Here is a 17,841-nt window from a genome sequence, read left to right on the forward strand (position 1 = left end):
TTTAAACTTCCCATAAATTTCAACAGTGCCCATTCATTCTTTGATTAAAAAAACAACTGGTATTTTTTCATCTTTATGTAAAATGCTATGTGAATGCTACTTCAAGTTCTCCATTCATCATCTATCCATATTGCTGCCCCAGTCCCTTTTATATAGAAATTCTGGGGCTACTACTGTCAACTGGACAGGCTCTCCTGTCACCCCGCTCTCCTACCCTCTACTCAATGCCCCTGCATCATCATACAATTTCAGAAGTAGCTCTATAGGCAAAATTCTTGAGGCTAGAGAAGGTCAAAACTTTGTCAGCACTAGCTGATCACATTCAAGAAAGAATGGAAGTATGGTAACCCGGGTAGATTTTTTATTACTATTCATACACATCTCTAATGACAGCTGCCTCCATGGTTGGTGTGACAGGCAGAAGCAGGGCAAATGTCATACTACCAATGATAGTGACAATTCAGTGGGTTCTGCATTCATCTAAGTACTCAAAATTCTTTTGCATATTTACACACATCTCTCCTTAAAAATGTGTACATATTAGTTTTAGCACAACTAATGATAGCTTTTCTGACACAGGATGCCTTTAGTTTTTCTCAATAAATTGCTATTTTTTGTTTTTTTATTATGGGTTTTGGAATGAAGATTGATTTTTGAACTGTTTTAGAGGGATAATAGCTGACTTTTGTGCTGCTATAACATTGCACAGTTCCCATTTCAATAATTAAATATAAACACGCTCCCTCAAAGAACAGTCACTTAAAATATGGCAGTGCTTCATTAATAATCGATTTACAGAATCTCTCATTGTGGAAACGATAGCCTCTTGAAACTGTCATGACATTGTCAGTCTTGCTAAAGCAGGTAAGAATTACTTCTTGAGCTCCAAACAGAGTCACAAATAGCAATGGTTTCCTTGGAGACTCAGCAGTAAAGCTTAAAGCACTGTACCTATAGGACAGGGGCTTCCAAACTAGGAGAGAGTTTCTCTCCAGAGATTAATCAGTCTTCCGCAATTGAGAAACTTTTGACCCGGTCTTAGGGAGGAACCTATAATTGATTGCTAGTGAGAAGTAGAAATACGAGACATGCAAATGTGCAGGCCTGTGGGTTATGTCACGGTCAGAGCCCATGGTCACAAGCAGTGTGGTTTGCAATGCCAGGGTGCTGAGAGCCGCAGGACCGGCTCTCGTTAGGAAAGAGTCACCCCATGTAAAAAGCCTCCTATCTGAGTTTCTTGACAGATCATCACCAAGTCAGGAGGCAGAACGATACCCTGGAAAAAGGCAACAAGACAATGCAAGTCATATTTTTTAAAAGGGGCATAATTCTGGTCCTTCATTCTTCTTTACATGTTATTTTATTGGTGGAACCAAACAAGTTGGTGCCCTTTTGATAATTTTAGAATTCTAGATGGAAAATAAACATATTCTAGATCACTACAGTATCTCTTCTTGAGGTGCTGTGGATGGAATTGCATATTTTTTCCTTCTCCCATACTCTTTTAAGCATTCTTTCCGGGGACGTGTAGATTATAAGGGAGATATAGAGGAAAATTTGGTGCAAGCTGCTTATCTCCCTTCTCCCCGTTCTATCTATTGCCTGGTGGAGGGAGTCCAGGTCGCAGGGGTGGAAGTGGAAACAGAATTCAGATTCAGTGCAAATTCGCATGTGGCAAGAAGCAATATAATTTATAAACATGAAGTAACTACAAATAATAATGTGTCAATATGAGAAGATGGGGCCACTTTAAAAAACCTGCGTGTCCTTTAGAAAAATGCATTTGCCTGAAAGGTATAGCAGCTCCTGGATTGCTAGCCTGCAGTTTTCACTAAACATACCTTTTAACATTACCTACTCATAATTGCAAGTACTGAGTAACAAAACATGGGAAACAGGGACTCTTTATGCTCTGCATTTATATAGACTACAGTTTATATTCTATGTTTATATAATATGTTATATCTGGAAATTGTTACTGGGCACAACGCTTTACCATGAGGATTCATCTTCATTCACTACCCGTGAAAGCTTATTTTGCGTAGCAAATGAGGCACACTATGTGCATGGTTTTCTTTAGATTATACTCATTTCTTTATGAGAGATGATTCAATTACACCTTATGATACCTACTCCCCTGAACAAATAAAAGCAGCTCACTATTATGAGTTTCTGTCTCCATGAATTTCTGGTGTTTATTTCATGCTCTCTGAGGGCATGGTGATTAAGATCATGAGCCTTGGAATTGGCAGATACGGAGTTCAAATGAAAACTTCAGCTGTTTCGTTAGAAGCAAGTCTCGAAGACTCAGTTTTTTTGCCTGAAAATGGGGGTATTAGTTCCTACTTCAGAGGACTGTTACAGGAATTGAACGCTATCATATCAGTGAATACAGAACTGAGCATACACCTAGCACACAATGACAACCATTCAATGTCTAGCTGACAGTATTTTACATGTGTGACTTACTTATGCTTATATTTATGCTATTAGATTCATTTCATTTAATCAATTTTTATAGTTTTAAAATTTTTCTATGGACCATATATTAATTTATATAGTTTTTATTCATTAAGCTGAATTTTGACTAAATTCTGTTATTTCAATCAAACTTTAAAAATTGTGTCCATCTTTTCCAAATGTTTCAAAAAATCTAAGGTCTAGTTTGCCCTAAGTGTGCCAATATATAATTTATTGAATTAGACTGAATCACCTTAATAGTTTATTCTCTCACATATCATTTTTTGTCAATATAACAACAAAGGAACAAGATGCTAGGCCTCTATGCTAGGTCTCCTAAATTTTTTGTAACATGTACTTAATTTCATACCATCATCATCATTACAGAATTATACTAAAATGAAATTTAAACTATGTACCAATTTTTTTCCCTCTTAGATTTCATATTAAATTGAGTCCTGGGCAAATCTGATTCATGACACCCCATTTTGCCTACACTACTACAGTGATCATTTTCCAAAAGTACATATTTGCCTTTATATCTATATATCTGCGTATATTTGTTTCCAAAGTGACTCAGAGCCACATCTTTCTAAGACTTTTTTTTTTTTATAAATATGTGGGGTTTTCTAAAATAAATTTATTTATTTATTTATTTTTGGCTGTGTTGGGTCTTCGTTTCTGTGCGCAGGCTTTCTCTAGTTGCGGCGAGTGGGGGCTACTCTTCATTGCGGTGCGCGGGTTTCTCATTGTCGTGGCTTCTCTTGTTGTGGAGCATGGGCTCTAGACGCGCAGGCTCAGTAGTTGTGGCTCACGGGCTTAGTTGCTCCGCGGCATGTGGGGTATTCCCAGAGCAGGGCTTGAACCCGTGTCCCCTGCATTGGCAGGCAGATTCTTAACCACTGCGCTACCAGGGAAGCCCTCTGAGACTTTTAAGGTTACTTGGGTAGCAAATGGTCAATATTCAAACACACTGACCCTTATTTTTTGTAGGATAACTTATTTGTAACATCCTGGTTTTACCAAAATGGCCAGATACTCTAACAGGTTCTAGAAAGTTTTATGTGGCTGAGAAATAAATCTTCTTTGGTAATACTTCATGTTCTATTCTTATTTATAATTTATTCATCACTCTATATTTTTACTTGGTGAGTGCCTCTATACCTCATTCTTAGCACTGTAGCATCTTTCTTGGAGGTTTGAAATGCTGGATCAGGGAGTCAAAACCCTCCATGAGCATTAGCCTTAGGTTACTGAAAATCAAGACCCAGAGCCAGCTGTTTGAGGACAGGGCCCCCACCTGCCCAGGTGTAGTCAGTATCAGAGAGGAAAGTAACTCACAAGACCAAAAAGTGGTTTTTATCACCTAGCTAAACAAGACCTAAGCTTATTATCAACAACCCTTTATTTGTAATCATCACATAGGAAGTAACCTGAATCCAACTGTCATGACTGATCGCTCTACCAAAGCTACACTTTGGGGAAATTTCTCTTCCCCTAACTATATAAATATCAGGAGACTCCAAACTTTTGACTTCGGAACCATGAAGTTAAAGACTTTTAAAGCTAGAAAAGACTTAAGAAACTTCCAGCACTTCTAATTATTTTATGGATAAGAGACTTAAGGTTCATCAAAGCTAAACTGATGAAATCAGGAGGAAAAGCAGGAACAAGCATCTGGGGATAACGACTCACCGATCTAGAATTCCTTTTTACCTTGAAATCTTGAAATCCAAGGCATATGGGGCATGGACTGAGGGGCAGAGTTGAGAGACATGCTTCGCAAAGGTAAATTTCTGTATTAACAATGTGACATTAACCAATGTTTTCAACAAAGTACAGAAAGAAGTAAGCTCCACACTATTTTTTATAAAAATATTAATTTAAAAGTTTTGACTTTTTATCTGCCAATGTTCTATTTCCACTTGTCTTTTCTCACTCTTTAACTTTCTTGACTTCTCTGGAAAATATGACTCTTTTGTTATAGGTAATTTTGTAAGGAAATTCTTTGCATATATAGCTTTTAGGTTGTTTGAGTGATTCCTCTGAGAAAATTTCTCAGTATCCCTAGATCAAAGTGTATGAGTATTTGAGGAAAGGAATCAATTACCAAGATTCCAAATCAAAGGTGATAAATATTGGCTTTTCACAGGTACTATGATCTTACTCATGAGCCCTCCTTACCACATTTTCTGACTGCCTATTCTTCCTCCTACTCATGGAATAAAAAGCTCTTGGCTAACTCTTTAACCTTCTTCTTCTTTTCTACATCTCTCCCTTGGAGAACTCATAGCCTGACGATGATCAGCTTCGTACAGGGGCACAAATCTGTGTCATTCCTTGGATCTCTCTGAACCCCAGTTTCATATTTCAGCAATAGCTGGCAATTTTCAGATATCCTTGGCCTCTTAAACTTGAATATATCTAACATCAAATGATATCCTTTCTCTCCAAATCAGCTGTTCCCTTTGCCCTATGTATTCCTGGTAGTGACTCATTTATCCATTGGTTTAACTAATATTTTTTGAATGCCTATTTTATAACAAGATTTGAATGGGGCACTGGAGATACAAGGGAAACAATTCCAATCCAATCTTTGCTGTTAGGGAACAGAGGTGGATAGACACAAATAAGCAGCACTTATAGCACATTGAGTAGACACTGGGCTAACGCAAGAGAAGGTGATATGAGAGCTCTTTTCCCTGATAATCAGGCATAAAAATCTCTTAGTGATCTTAGCCCAGCCCTCTATGTATGTCCCCCCACTACATTTGACCAACAAGTTACTTCCAGGAAGTGCCTATTTTCCATCTTCACAATTACTGTGACAAATTAAATAGTCCACAATTCTTTGACAGTTCTCCCATTGAGGGATGTGGTCTAATTCCCCTCTCCTTGAATCTGGGCACACTTCAATAGAAATGCCATTCTGGGGCTCTCAAAGCCAGGTCATAAGAAGCCTTGCAGCTCTCTCAGAGTCCAGCTGCCACTCTGTGAGAAGCCCAAGGCATGTGAAGGTGCTCCCATCAAGCTCAGCTCCCCGATGACAGCTGGCATTTCAGTCGGGAGAGTGAACCATCCTGAATGTCCAGCTCAGCCTTTAGGCGACTGCAGCCCTGGCCACATCTGCCTATAAGCCCCTGAGTAACCTCAAGAAAGAACTCCCAGTGGAGCCCAGTCTGCCTATAAACCAGAAGAAATAACAGAGTGTTGTTTTTAAGCCACTAAATTTTTGGATGGTTTGTTAACCAGGAATAGACAACTGTAATAGTCACCGTCATAATCCAGGGGCTTAGCATCTCAGTGCGGCATATCTGATATCCATTCTAGTCCCCACTTTTGTCCCTTTGGGCTTCAGTTGTGAGATTATTCTTCTAAAACTGCTACTCTTAACATGATATTCCATTATTCACAAATTCCTAAGCTTGGCATTCAGGAGCTCCACAGTCGGCTACGTGTCCAGGTTTCGTCACCCCCGGTCTCCCACTTCCTGACCCTCACCCACTCCTCTTCCCAAACTATGAGCCCCAGTCCAATTTCTAGTCCTAACTCGACTTGTACTTCCCTGTTCTGTGCTTTTTCTTATATCATTCCCACCAAACAGAGTGGTCTTTTTTTCTATCTACCTATCCCCCTTTGCATTCCAATCCTAATACTTCTTCTTGGGCTGATCACCCTAGGCCAAAGTGCTTTCCTTGTCTCTTGAACACTTAAGATACATGTGGATTTGGTGACACCCGCATTAGAAAAGCACTCTAATGTATGTGAAATACAAATTATACACTGTCAAACTTTCTATACAAATGTTATTTACTGTTACTCATGTCGCTGCTGTTATTGTTTTCTTAGCTAATCTTCCCACCTTACATTCTTCTCATGTATCCTCTTACAGAATCCCTTTCAACAAAAGTCCAAACTCCTAAACGACAGGCTCCAGGCCATAAATACCTATATGGTTCCTCCTTGTTTCACCACACTGCAGTGCCACGCCCAGAATACTCTTTAGTGAGATTTTGTCCAATGAGGAAATGAATGAGCACTGTAGCCTAGCTTTGGTGTTTCACCTTAAGTCAGTGACTGATTAAATATGTAAGAAAATACTTCCCTTAGGCCATAAGCCATAACCACAAGTCTGGTGTGGCCAGCTGCAGAGCCAAAATTAAAGCTCTTGCCTTTACAGTACATTAATTAACAAGTGGAAGAAAAGACCCAGCCTGCTCCAAGCCTAGTAAGAGATCAGTGGCTTTGTACACCTAAAGAAAGTCTCCCAAAGTGAGGCAGCGTATCAGTAAAAGTGAGGCAGTAGGAAAATTAAGATGGCAACAGATGTCTTCAGGCTAATACTAATATCTTGACAGTGAGGATCTAAGGGGGATAGAGAATCAAGTCATGAGAGAGAAAAACACCAGAAGCTGAGAAGAATGTGGTTTGAGAATCCTTACAAATAAACTCAGTATTTTATTTAGGGATTATAGTTAAATAGTCAAATCCGGTTTCAGGATCATTTTCATGGTTGCCTCAAATATCACTGAATGTCATAGAAAAATTTGCTTAACTAATCTTCTATTATTGGATAATTAGGCTATCTGTAAATTTTTTTTTCTTTTAAAAAGATTGTATTAAAGGTCTTTATAGAGCAACATCCAGACTCCAGATCCAGCGGCCAAGGAGACCCTATTATGCTGTGGGTACCGGCTGAGCATGGCAGGCGGCTCTGGCTTCCCACCCTTCTGTTCGCAGATGGGAGTGGTGGGCAGTATTTCATCTTTGGGTTCCACAATGCTCACGTGATCGGGCAGGGGCTTCTTAGGGTCAAACTTACCAGCTGGGTCCCAAGGCAGCACGATCTTTACCTTGATGCCCAGCATACCCTGTCTGAGCAGCACGTGGCGCATGGCAGTATCAACATGGTAGTTAACAGGGTCCCCACTGTGGATCATCAGGCCATCCAAAAACTTCATGGATTTAGCCCTTTGTCCTCGGAGTCTCCCCGACACCACGACCTTGCAGCCTTTGGCCCCACTCTCCATGATGAACCGCAGCACACCATAGCAGGCCCTCCGCACAGCAAGGCCTCCTAGGAGTTTGTAACGCAGAGACTCTGCCTGGGCAATGGCACACAGACCTCTCGTGGCCACCTTTTCAGCATAAAGCTCTACACTGCCCTCAAGGAAGCCAAATCTCTTCTGAACCACAGCAGTCAATTCCCCGGATCCGCCGGCCCTTCTCACCAAGAACATTCTGTGTCCTGGTGGCCAAGATAATGATTTCTGTCCTGGTTGGTGTAACTCGGACCTCAACTCCAGAGTACCCATCTTCAGCCAGCTGCCGAGTGAGAAACTCATTCAGTTCAGCTTTGAACATGCCGTCAGCAACAAACTTCCTCTTCTTGGATATCTGCACCGCCATCTTGCTGCCACGCGCCGCCGAAAGGAAAAGTTGTATATTTTTATAGTAATATTTTATTTTTATACATCTATCTTTGAAGACTTCTCTCAGTTAAATTCCAAGATGTGAAATTACTGAGTCAACAGATACGTAGAGTTTAAAGACTCTGAAAAGGTATAGCAGAATCAGTGCTGGCATGATTGATGATGGAGTTTAGCTTGAGAAGAGAGAGGAGCAAAGCCCAGAGTCTGGGTTAACATCTGCCTTGGTTCAGACCCGCATCGTCTCCTGCCTAGATGAGTGCAATGGCACCTAAGTGGCATCCCTGCCACCAATCTTGATGCCAGCGTGTTTTTTCTAACTGTGATATGATCTAACAAATCAGGTCGTATGTCTTCATGGTAGAGCACACAAGCACCCGCATGATCTGACTCCTAGTTACTTGCCCAGGCCCAGATTCCTTCTTTCTCTAAGCATCTCACATCTGCACTTTCTGCTGAGGCTGAGTCTAGCTACTTAAAGTCTCCTCAAGCATTCCAAACCTGTCTAGGTCTCCATATGTCCTCACTTCTACTCCTCCTTTACTCTTACATCCTTTCTATGCACCCACAGATGGTCAACGCTACTTGTCTTTTAAGACCCCAGCATCACATCCAGGAAACTGTCCATTCATCTAAGTTCTGCAGCAGCCAGTACAAACCTCCACATGGCCCTTCCCATGTCCTCTTACCCTTGTTGGCTTAGTTAGTTTAGACTGTCTTCCCCGTTAGGTCAAGAGCACCTTGAATGAAGACTCTATTTTGTCTCTCCACCCCTAGTACTTAGCACAGTGCTTACCACATTGTAGGTACGGATAAGTAGCAAACCAACAAACAAACAAAATCAGGGAGAGTCATATGGGCACAGGAGGAGGCCATATGGAGGCCATGACTAAAGACCTAAGTGTGGAGGATTTATAAGTGCAGGAAAGAGGTTGGAAAGTATTTGAGGATTGGATATTTTGAATTTCGGACATAGAGCAGCTCAGAAGGAGAGCAAGGAAAAAGGCAGCGTACCTTTTGAATTTGGGACATTTGAAGGGTCATTAGTGTGGATGTCAGAATTGTCAGAGGTAAAGACATGGAAAGGGATGGCTATGAGGAATTTAGGCTAAAGCTGGAAGTAGTGACAGGGACAGGATGGCAGACGTAACAAGGCTGGAGGTCCACTTTTGAAATGCCAAGAGGGCACTACTGTGAATTAGCCAGTAGCCCAGGCATAAACAGAGCGTTTAGGCCATGCTGTTACATGTGAGACTCAATTCAAAAAGCACCTGTACCCAGTAACCAAAAGAAGAGACGTGGGGGTCTTGGAATTCCAGCCTCATAGAGGCAAATGCTTTTATTTCACTATCTTTCTCTCTAATTATAAACATCTGAGGGTAACTGGAATACAGAAAAACCTTATAAACACATGTTTACGTGTAGTGAACAGTGATGCCTCACATCTGCAAAGCACTTTAAAGTTTGCAAAGCTCTTACCCAAAATCATCTCTTTGACCCTCAGAAGTCTTCTGCGAAGTACAGGACAAAACTTATTATCAACATTTTAGAAAAATGATTACCACTGTGAAATGGGGACAATGCTTATATATCTGAATAGCTGTGAAAATTAAGTAAAATCATGATGCGATAGAGCATGATCAAAAGCATGGAAAAAAACAATGTGATACACAGTCATGCCACAGGAGTACACACAAAGCTCAAAGAGGTTTAATGACTGATGCAAGATCACCCACGTAATAAGTGGCAGGCCCAAGCCTAGGACCACTGTGGTCCTAGAAGAACCCAGAGCTGGTTTTTCCTTAATCTAAGCAAGTATAGAGAACAAATGAGATCGTTGTCCCCTGAAGGTAGGGAGCTCATATGTCTATCACCCCAGCCCCTAACCCAGAACTTGGCACATAATAAGGGCTTTTTAACGGTTGCTGAAAGGACTGTAATTGGAGATTGAAATACTTGATATCCAAGAATTTCTGCTTTTCTCCACAACCCACTCCATCCCACCCCTTAAACCTATTACCTTTGCTTACCTCACCCATGGAGACCTCATTCTAAATTCAGATGTTGTTCTGGTGCCCAACAGAACTCAGAATACATCTTGTCACAAAATGATGCAGATTCGGTGTTTAAATTAAAATGTTCTTAATCATCAGCACCACACAATCCTGTGTATCAAAAACATCATGCGTTAAATATTCTCTTTGGGCTAGCCTGAGAATGAAACAGTTAAAAATATTTGTTAAGGACTTATTATGCCCTAGATAGTATATTCCTTTTCTATGAAAAAAATCTGAATTTTGATAAAAATTGAAAAATATATTCTGAGAACTAAGTTGGGTATTTCCTACATTAAAAAGAAAGGAGAAAAAGACAGAACATTAAAGGAAGTCAGTTGGCAATTTATTTCCCTTCTCTCCCTTGTCCTCAGAGATTTCCCCATAATCTCACAGCCTCAGGAATCTCTATGATACCCTATTTCAATGGTTTCAAACTGTGGTCCCTAGACCAGTATCATCAGCATCAACTTGTTAGAAATGCAAAATCTCACTGCCCACAGCTGAATGAGAAAGTTTGCAGGTAAGCCCAGCAATGTGTTTTAACACGCCCTCCAGGCTTAAATTTGAGAACGACTGCCCTGTCTAGAAGCACCAGCATGCCCTTTAATACTGGTCCATCACTGGCCTGAAACAATATGTGTGCTTGTCTAGGTCTCTGAGCAAAATGGATGGCTGAGGAATAGCAACAATTAAGCTTACTGTGCTACAAAATTAAAGTACTACATTAATAGCAAGGATTATACCTTATGAATGAAACACTGTGCATAAACTGTAAGAACTCTCAGTCATATGTCAGTGTAACAGTAATAAAAGCTACGTATTAATCCATTCTTAACTTACAGATTTTTCAACTTCTTTCGTTATGCAAAACTCATTTTATTTTTCTTCCTTTATGCATTTTTTAGGATCCCTTCCTCCTTGCTTGTATGATTTTGTACAAATTCACATTATCAAAATATACCTAGGTCTTTCATGAACATCAAGGGGGATGAAATCTACGTGTACATTTTCCTACACCTTGGTGAGGTAAGAATGAGAAATTGTGAAAACTTTCTCAAATCTTCAGTTAGATTCTATTATGGACTAATTTTCTCCTGGGGATTGCCAAGGAAAATGTACATGTTATTCATTCATTAAAATTCTTTCCAATGATCTAAATGGCGAATTCCCTACCTAGCTACAAGGGAAAATGAAATCTCCAAATTTGATCAAAGTTAATCAAAACAGAGGTGTGTGACTCATTCAAAAGACAAAGCATGCCTATTAAAAATGTTCCAAAAGAAGATACATGGATGAAGCTGCTGGAGGCCACTCTAACTTGTGTTATGATCACTTAAAAGGGATTTTAAATGACTATTTACATTAGTATTCAATCAAAGGTACCTTCCATGACAGCCCCTGAATTACACGGAATATTTATCTGGTGCCTGAAATTCAGAGCACCTACTTTCTTTCCAGGCAGCTGACTGCTGTATTGCATTTGACCTTTCATTTAACAGCAAGTCTCTAATCATATTTTGTCACTTTTTAACAAACTATTTGTGAAAAGAAATAGAATGCAAGCCATAGATTAATAAATAAGAAATAATTGAAGGTAAGGACAACTGGATTATATTTGGTTTGGGCCTCTTGATTGGGTCACAATTTTTTGTTTTAATGTTCAATGAAGTAAAATTATGCCTAGTAACTTTGTAACTCTTAATTCCTATTTCAAACATATGGCTTTAAAAAGTTTTTAAACCAATAAGACTACATACTAAATATGGCTAATGTTTTAAAATTTAGTTTTTAAAAACTTTTCATTTATATAGCTACTTTCTTTTTTTTTTGCAGTACGCAAGCCTCTCACTGTTATGGACTCTCCCGTTGCAGAGCACAGGCTCCGGACGCGCAGGTTCAGCGGCCATGGCTCACGGGGCCCAGCCACTCCACGGCATGTGGGATCTTCTCGGACCAAGGCACGAACCCGTGTCCCCTGCATCGGCAGGCGGACTCTCAACCACTGCACCACCAGGGAAGCCCTTTAGCTACTTTCTTACACCTAAATATCTGGTTTAACCTAAAGGAATTACTCATAAATGACAATCAAGAAACTATCAGCATATATAGGAAAGTGGCACTTTCTTTAAATCCCCCAAAATAGTCTCAGGAAGAATAAGCTTCTTGATCAGTTTTGGCTGAAGTATCACAGACGGAAGGAATTACTTCAACTTTTACCTCTGGTCTTTGAATACAGTAATGCTAAGTGACTATTATGTACAGCAAGTCAAACTATTTTTAAAGTTTCTCTGTACCCACGGGATTACGCAGCTTATGATTTTCTTCCTGTCAACCATCCTTAATGCTTACCTTCAACTCATCATAGAACGTTTTGTGCTAGGTAGATATCTTTGTTTATAAGTCATGTCTGATTTAGTCTGGATATGGTGAACTTCTTGTTATAAATCAGAAGAGAGTTTTGAAAAGAAAACAAAAGCCCCAAACAAGTATATTCTATGATGTACTTGTAGGATAAGCAGTTTTAATTAAATCTAGTTTCTCCTCCCCATCTCCTGCTAAGATTTAATTTGTATTTTCAGGGCCAGACATACCCAGCAAAGCTCAACCAGACTGTAGAAATTACAAGATTCCAGTTGCTAGAGTCATTATATAGCATTAATATTCAGGTTACTGTTTTATTTACATGGTTTAGTTTTTCACTTGAACCTTTTTGAGAAAACTCTCCTTAAGTCTTACAAGTCACTACCTTTTCCATTTTACAATCAATTAGGCCCAAAACCTGAGAGTATGGCCATCCAACATTGAAAACAGAAGGAGGGATGGGAGTACAAGGCCCAAATTAAATTATGGTTTTCTGGGACAACTGGAACTCAAACCTAGTTTGTCGAGCCGCCCATTAGTCAGTCAACACCAATCACCTGTATAGAAAGGGATTTCATCCATGAACGTGCGCATACACAATCTCACCCTATGGAAAGCAGGTTAAAGTAACTGGACATTATGGCACTCCCTTCAGAGCACCTGTTTGGTAGAGTCCAAGAACAACAGCTATGAAAACATGAACCCCTATTTTGAATATCTTCACGCAGGAAGACCTAAAGCCACGTGAATTTAATCCCCTTTCCTAAATGTTAACAGCAGTGTAGAAATGGACGCTCTCATCCCTGTAATCAGTTGCACAGTGCACGAGGGCAGCAGTCTCTTGTGCCTCATCTGCGAGCTAATCTTTCATTTCATAGCAGATCTTTCCATATCAAACAACACAAATGACTTAATTTGCATGACAGGATTTGTAACGGGGCAAATCTAGTGTCAAAGTCGATTAAAGATTACACCAGAGAACTATCATAATCAGTCCTCTAATGAGCCTAAATAGTACATGTAAAGTCTCCCCTCTTTGCCATTCCAGTCATGTCTAAAAGGGAATGTGTTTCTTTTCATCGATGAACCAGTCTTTGGTTTGCACATTATGCCCTACGTTGAGCTAAAGTCATGTCAGTCTGGTTTCAGAGGGAGAGAAAGGGAAATAATAAAGCAAACATCACTTCACAAATGACATTGCTTGGTATAAGCCAACGTTTGAAGCCCTTAATTCTTCTAATCTGCAAAATAGTCAATGCTAATGGGTTTTTGCCTTTGTGAAAGCTGATGCATAGAAAGAAAAACTTTAATGAGCTGCCTGGGCCGTATGCTTACAGATACCTGTCAAATGTCTGTCATCTTAGCTATCGCTGAGGCATTATAAAGAAAGTAAGAAGGAAGGAACGACAGTATTTGTACAAGCATTTTCATGCTAAAATGGCACAATTTTCTTCCTGTCATAATTTCATTGTATCTGAAAGTCAGAAAAGCTTAACCCTTTCCCTAGCATGTCCTGGGTAGTTGTATCGTATAATCTTGGAGCGAGTGGTTTAAAAACAGTGATGTGATTTTGTAAACAGCATCTTCTGTTAAATTTGTTTCTGAAAATGGAATTACCTACATTTTAAAAAATGTGACAACAAACTGTTTGAATCAATTGCTTCACCCCAGGGAGATCAGGAGCTTATTAAATGCAAAACCTTCATAATGTGCGAGCCTGTCATTTGAATCAATCCTTTCTGTGCTCTTAGTTTAATATTTCTTTGTATCTTTGTGTGCTTAATACACATACCAGGGCAATAAGGTCAACAAACTCCCCTAGTCTCACCTTCTCTTTTATTAAAAAAAAACAGGGAATGCAAATACATCTTATTATGCCAGCTTCTGCAAGCTCTGCTACAAGAAGGTCACGTTAGCCTTGTTTTCTGGGATTTATAATAACATAGTAATAAAAATGTAACGTGAGTTGAAATTTGGCAGGAGAGAAAAGTCTCAGTCCAGGTGTGACTTGTTTTCCCTCTTTCAAATTAAAAAGAAATGTAAGTGTATAGACATGCACATGCGTGCGCGCGCACACACACGCACACACACACACACACACGCACACGCACACGCACACACACGAGAACTTTTAAGTTTGGGGTCAAAGGGCTTAGAATTTTAAAGAAACGAGAATGAACTTTAACTCTCAGGATTCCTTGGTGGTTAGAGCGATCAGAGAAGTGCAGCATCCTCTGACTGTTCTTGTTTGCCACACCCCTCAGACCCAAATTTTAAAAGGATGGAAAGAAAAGAAAATGAAGTGCTTTCAAGAGAGGGAGGAGCTCTTTCTAGTAGAGTATGGATGTGTTGAGGATACATTTTTGGTCTTCCTGCTGACTTACTGTGTACATTAGAAAAGCTTCCGTACTTCTGTATACTTCGATAATCATATGTTAGGATAATCCTCAACACTTGTAATGAAACGATAGGGATAAAGTGAATATTTGTGAATCAAATAATGTCTGGTGTTTTACACCTATGAATTTTGTAAATAGCACTGACCTGTGATCTTGTATCTTTGCAGACACATATTTTGGCATATTAAAATAGTTATGGTACTCCAGATTGTCGACTGAACTCCAACTACCCTAAATAGTGTACAAATCCTCTACCGGCTTCCAGGCACCAATGAGGATGCTGCTAATAAGATGGTCACTGGCGTTGGTCGTTTGTGACTAGGGGTGTCTAGGAGGCTTGTGCACTCTGAATGCCAAGCCCTTCCAAGAAGACACGTCAAGGTTCAGCAAAGCAGAACTTCTTCAATTTGCCTCAAAGTGCTGTAACACCAGGGCTTTGACTCACTTGCCTTCCCTCCCCTGTTACAAGCTAAAGAGACCAACTTGAATGAGCCCATTCGGCTGTATTGTTTCCCCCCCAAACGACTGTGACTTGAGGAAGTATTAAATATTGACGCCGCAAGTAAAACCTAAGGGCCCTAATCGGTTCTCCAGTCTCCTGCTTCCTTTTCCCAGAGTATAATAAGTCAAAACAAACTCAAGTAGAGGGTAAATTTTTATCAAGGGGCACTAAACTTTCAAATTAGATAAATCAAGCCAAAAGCATTAGAATATGGTTGGCTCTAGCATTCAGTGCCTAGATGTGGCCAAAAACTGGGTCTCCAATTAGACAGATTAGACGGCTCTTAAGGCCAGGTTTATGGAAAAGAAATTAGGCCAACTTTAATTTGGAAGTGAATTGTTTTAACATCCTTTGGTAGAGATGTTCAGCTCTTTGAAAAGAAACAAATTCACTTCACCAATATAAAAAGCATCCTCCTTGGGCCTTATTCTGATTTGCAAACAAGTAGACCTCTCCAGCGAAAAGTGAACAGCGACCCAATGTCTGTGGCTGTAGGGTCTTTATCTAACAAACATTTATGGTAGACCGTCAGTTTGCCAGGCCCTGAGCCATAGGATCATGCTTTGTGACAGAACCCACCACTACAGCACTAACAGGTAAGTGTCCCTCAAAGTTGCAAGCTCTCTTTTTTAAGCAATCCAGCCTCTCTATAAAAGACATGTTTTACCTACAAAGCCTCATTTATTGAGTTAAATATAAAAATCTATTAAAGAGGTCAGACGTCTAGAATCGTTTCTACATTGCTGCTGTTGTTATTGCTTTGTCTTGTTCTTAATTCAAAAGATAAATTAGAAGCCTGGATCTGCTTCCATGCCACTCCCCATCCCATGGTACATGTTCAAGCCCACATACTTTATCTGGAAATGGACACGCATTAATCACTCTCCCCTTAAATTTCAACCTGCTATTTATCAAGAGGCCCCCAGCTTCCCTCGGTGACCATTGTGTCTGAGCGCTGGATCCTTTACACCATGTGGAAAAGAGAACTCCCAGACAGTAACATGCAAACTTTAATAACATACATTAGTCATACATGTATGGTTTTGACTCAGATTTCAACTGCTCTCCAGTATGAATAATTCAACGCCCCTGCCCAATTGTTCCTGTAAGGATACGATATGAATTAAAAGCCTATAAGCCGTGTTACTAAACAATGCTCTGCATTTTCCCGCAGCAGTTGTGTGCAGATAGAGACACGGCCATTTGTATTTCAGAGTTCATTTTTCCTGCAGTCCTAAACTCTCCTTCCCCTTGAACACTGCTTCTGTGACCCAGTTGCTATACCTCTGATCCGCTGCACCCCAGTGGCTGTCACAAGTCTCCCTCCTTCCCAGGAGTTGAACACACAATAGAGAAAAGGCCCTGGCTGGGAGGTTCAGCCGCCATTAACCCCTACCAGCTGTGCCTGTGGGGAGCCTTCTGGCCTGAATGTCCTTTCTCTGCGGCCGCCTTCATGCCACTAATCTAACCATTGTTAAGGAGGAATGCTGACAGGAGAAAAGAAATTTTTCTTGTGTCCATGCAAGTGTGTGTATCCATGTGTAAGTGAAGGAAGAGTGAAGGCTAATTTCTATAGTTGGCATGAATGGAGGGATTGGGAAAAAAACCTAGTTAAAATGTGTTTACTTGCTTAAAAGGCTCAGTCAATTTAAATAATTTCACTAGTGTGCTCTATTTTTTTTAGGGAGGGGGAAGAAACTAGTTACTATTATAATTTTCGTTAAATCCTCTGAGATGTTTGGGCATGTTTAAGACTTTTCAAATTCACTGCTGGCAGAGAAAAATTGAATTGAATTTCTTAAAAATACAGGCATAAAGTTACAGACACAGAATTACTCACTTCTAATGGACCTTAAAAAATTCAAGAAAGAGAACTGGTTATACGAGTCACATTTCCTTCAGAAAAACCATTCACATTTAATGCTTAGGAAAGTCTTAAAAAATCTTTTAGGATTGAAATGGGAAAGGATTTATCAACCACTTTCAGAACGAGCAATAAATCTAAAAAGAGGCACTGTATTTTTAAAAAAACAAATTTTACTTTCAAGGAACTTTCAAGTTCAATAAGGGAACATGATTTTCTCTTTAGTTTTAAAGAAGACATATTCAGACAGAACAGGGGAGACTACCTGAAGTAGTAACTTTGTGAACTTAGAAAGCCAGGCAGGTGACAATGATGACCACAATTCTAATTACACTGCCAAGCAAACAACCTACCTATTTGAAAAGTTTACATAATTTCTACCTTTGAAGCTTTCATTTGCTTTTTCAAAAGCACTGGCATTGAAGAGAAACTATTCTTAAATTTAATGCTCCCTGTTATCATTTGGTAAAGTTCTGTAAAACACAACAGTTGGCCTATTTCAAATCAAATTAAGAATAATTCATGTAGAAATGTATTTTCTGGGCAATTAGACTGTATCGTAGTAGGGCAAATGTCTAATATAATAACACTCTACTTTGCATCTGTTCCTATGTCTAGACTGCTGCAATTACTGGTCCTCACAATACCAGCAGCAAGATAATGCTCTACTCACAGGTTTTAGCCATTAAAATTCAGCATTATCTTTCTTTGCCCCTTTATTACCTCAATCATTGGATTGTGATAAAATAGATTTAATGAAGTTATACTT

At 39.7% G+C, this 17,841-nt stretch overlaps 1 pseudogene; it reads right to left on the reverse strand.

Annotated features, from left to right (window-relative positions):
* Window positions 1–7,122: 7,122 nt before the first annotated feature.
* Window positions 7,123–7,893, reverse strand: LOC137228979 (small ribosomal subunit protein uS3-like; annotated as a pseudogene).
* Window positions 7,894–17,841: the final 9,948 nt, after the last annotated feature.

Source organism: Pseudorca crassidens, chromosome 8 (assembly GCF_039906515.1).
Source record: "Pseudorca crassidens isolate mPseCra1 chromosome 8, mPseCra1.hap1, whole genome shotgun sequence".
Taxonomy (NCBI): domain Eukaryota; kingdom Metazoa; phylum Chordata; class Mammalia; order Artiodactyla; family Delphinidae; genus Pseudorca; species Pseudorca crassidens.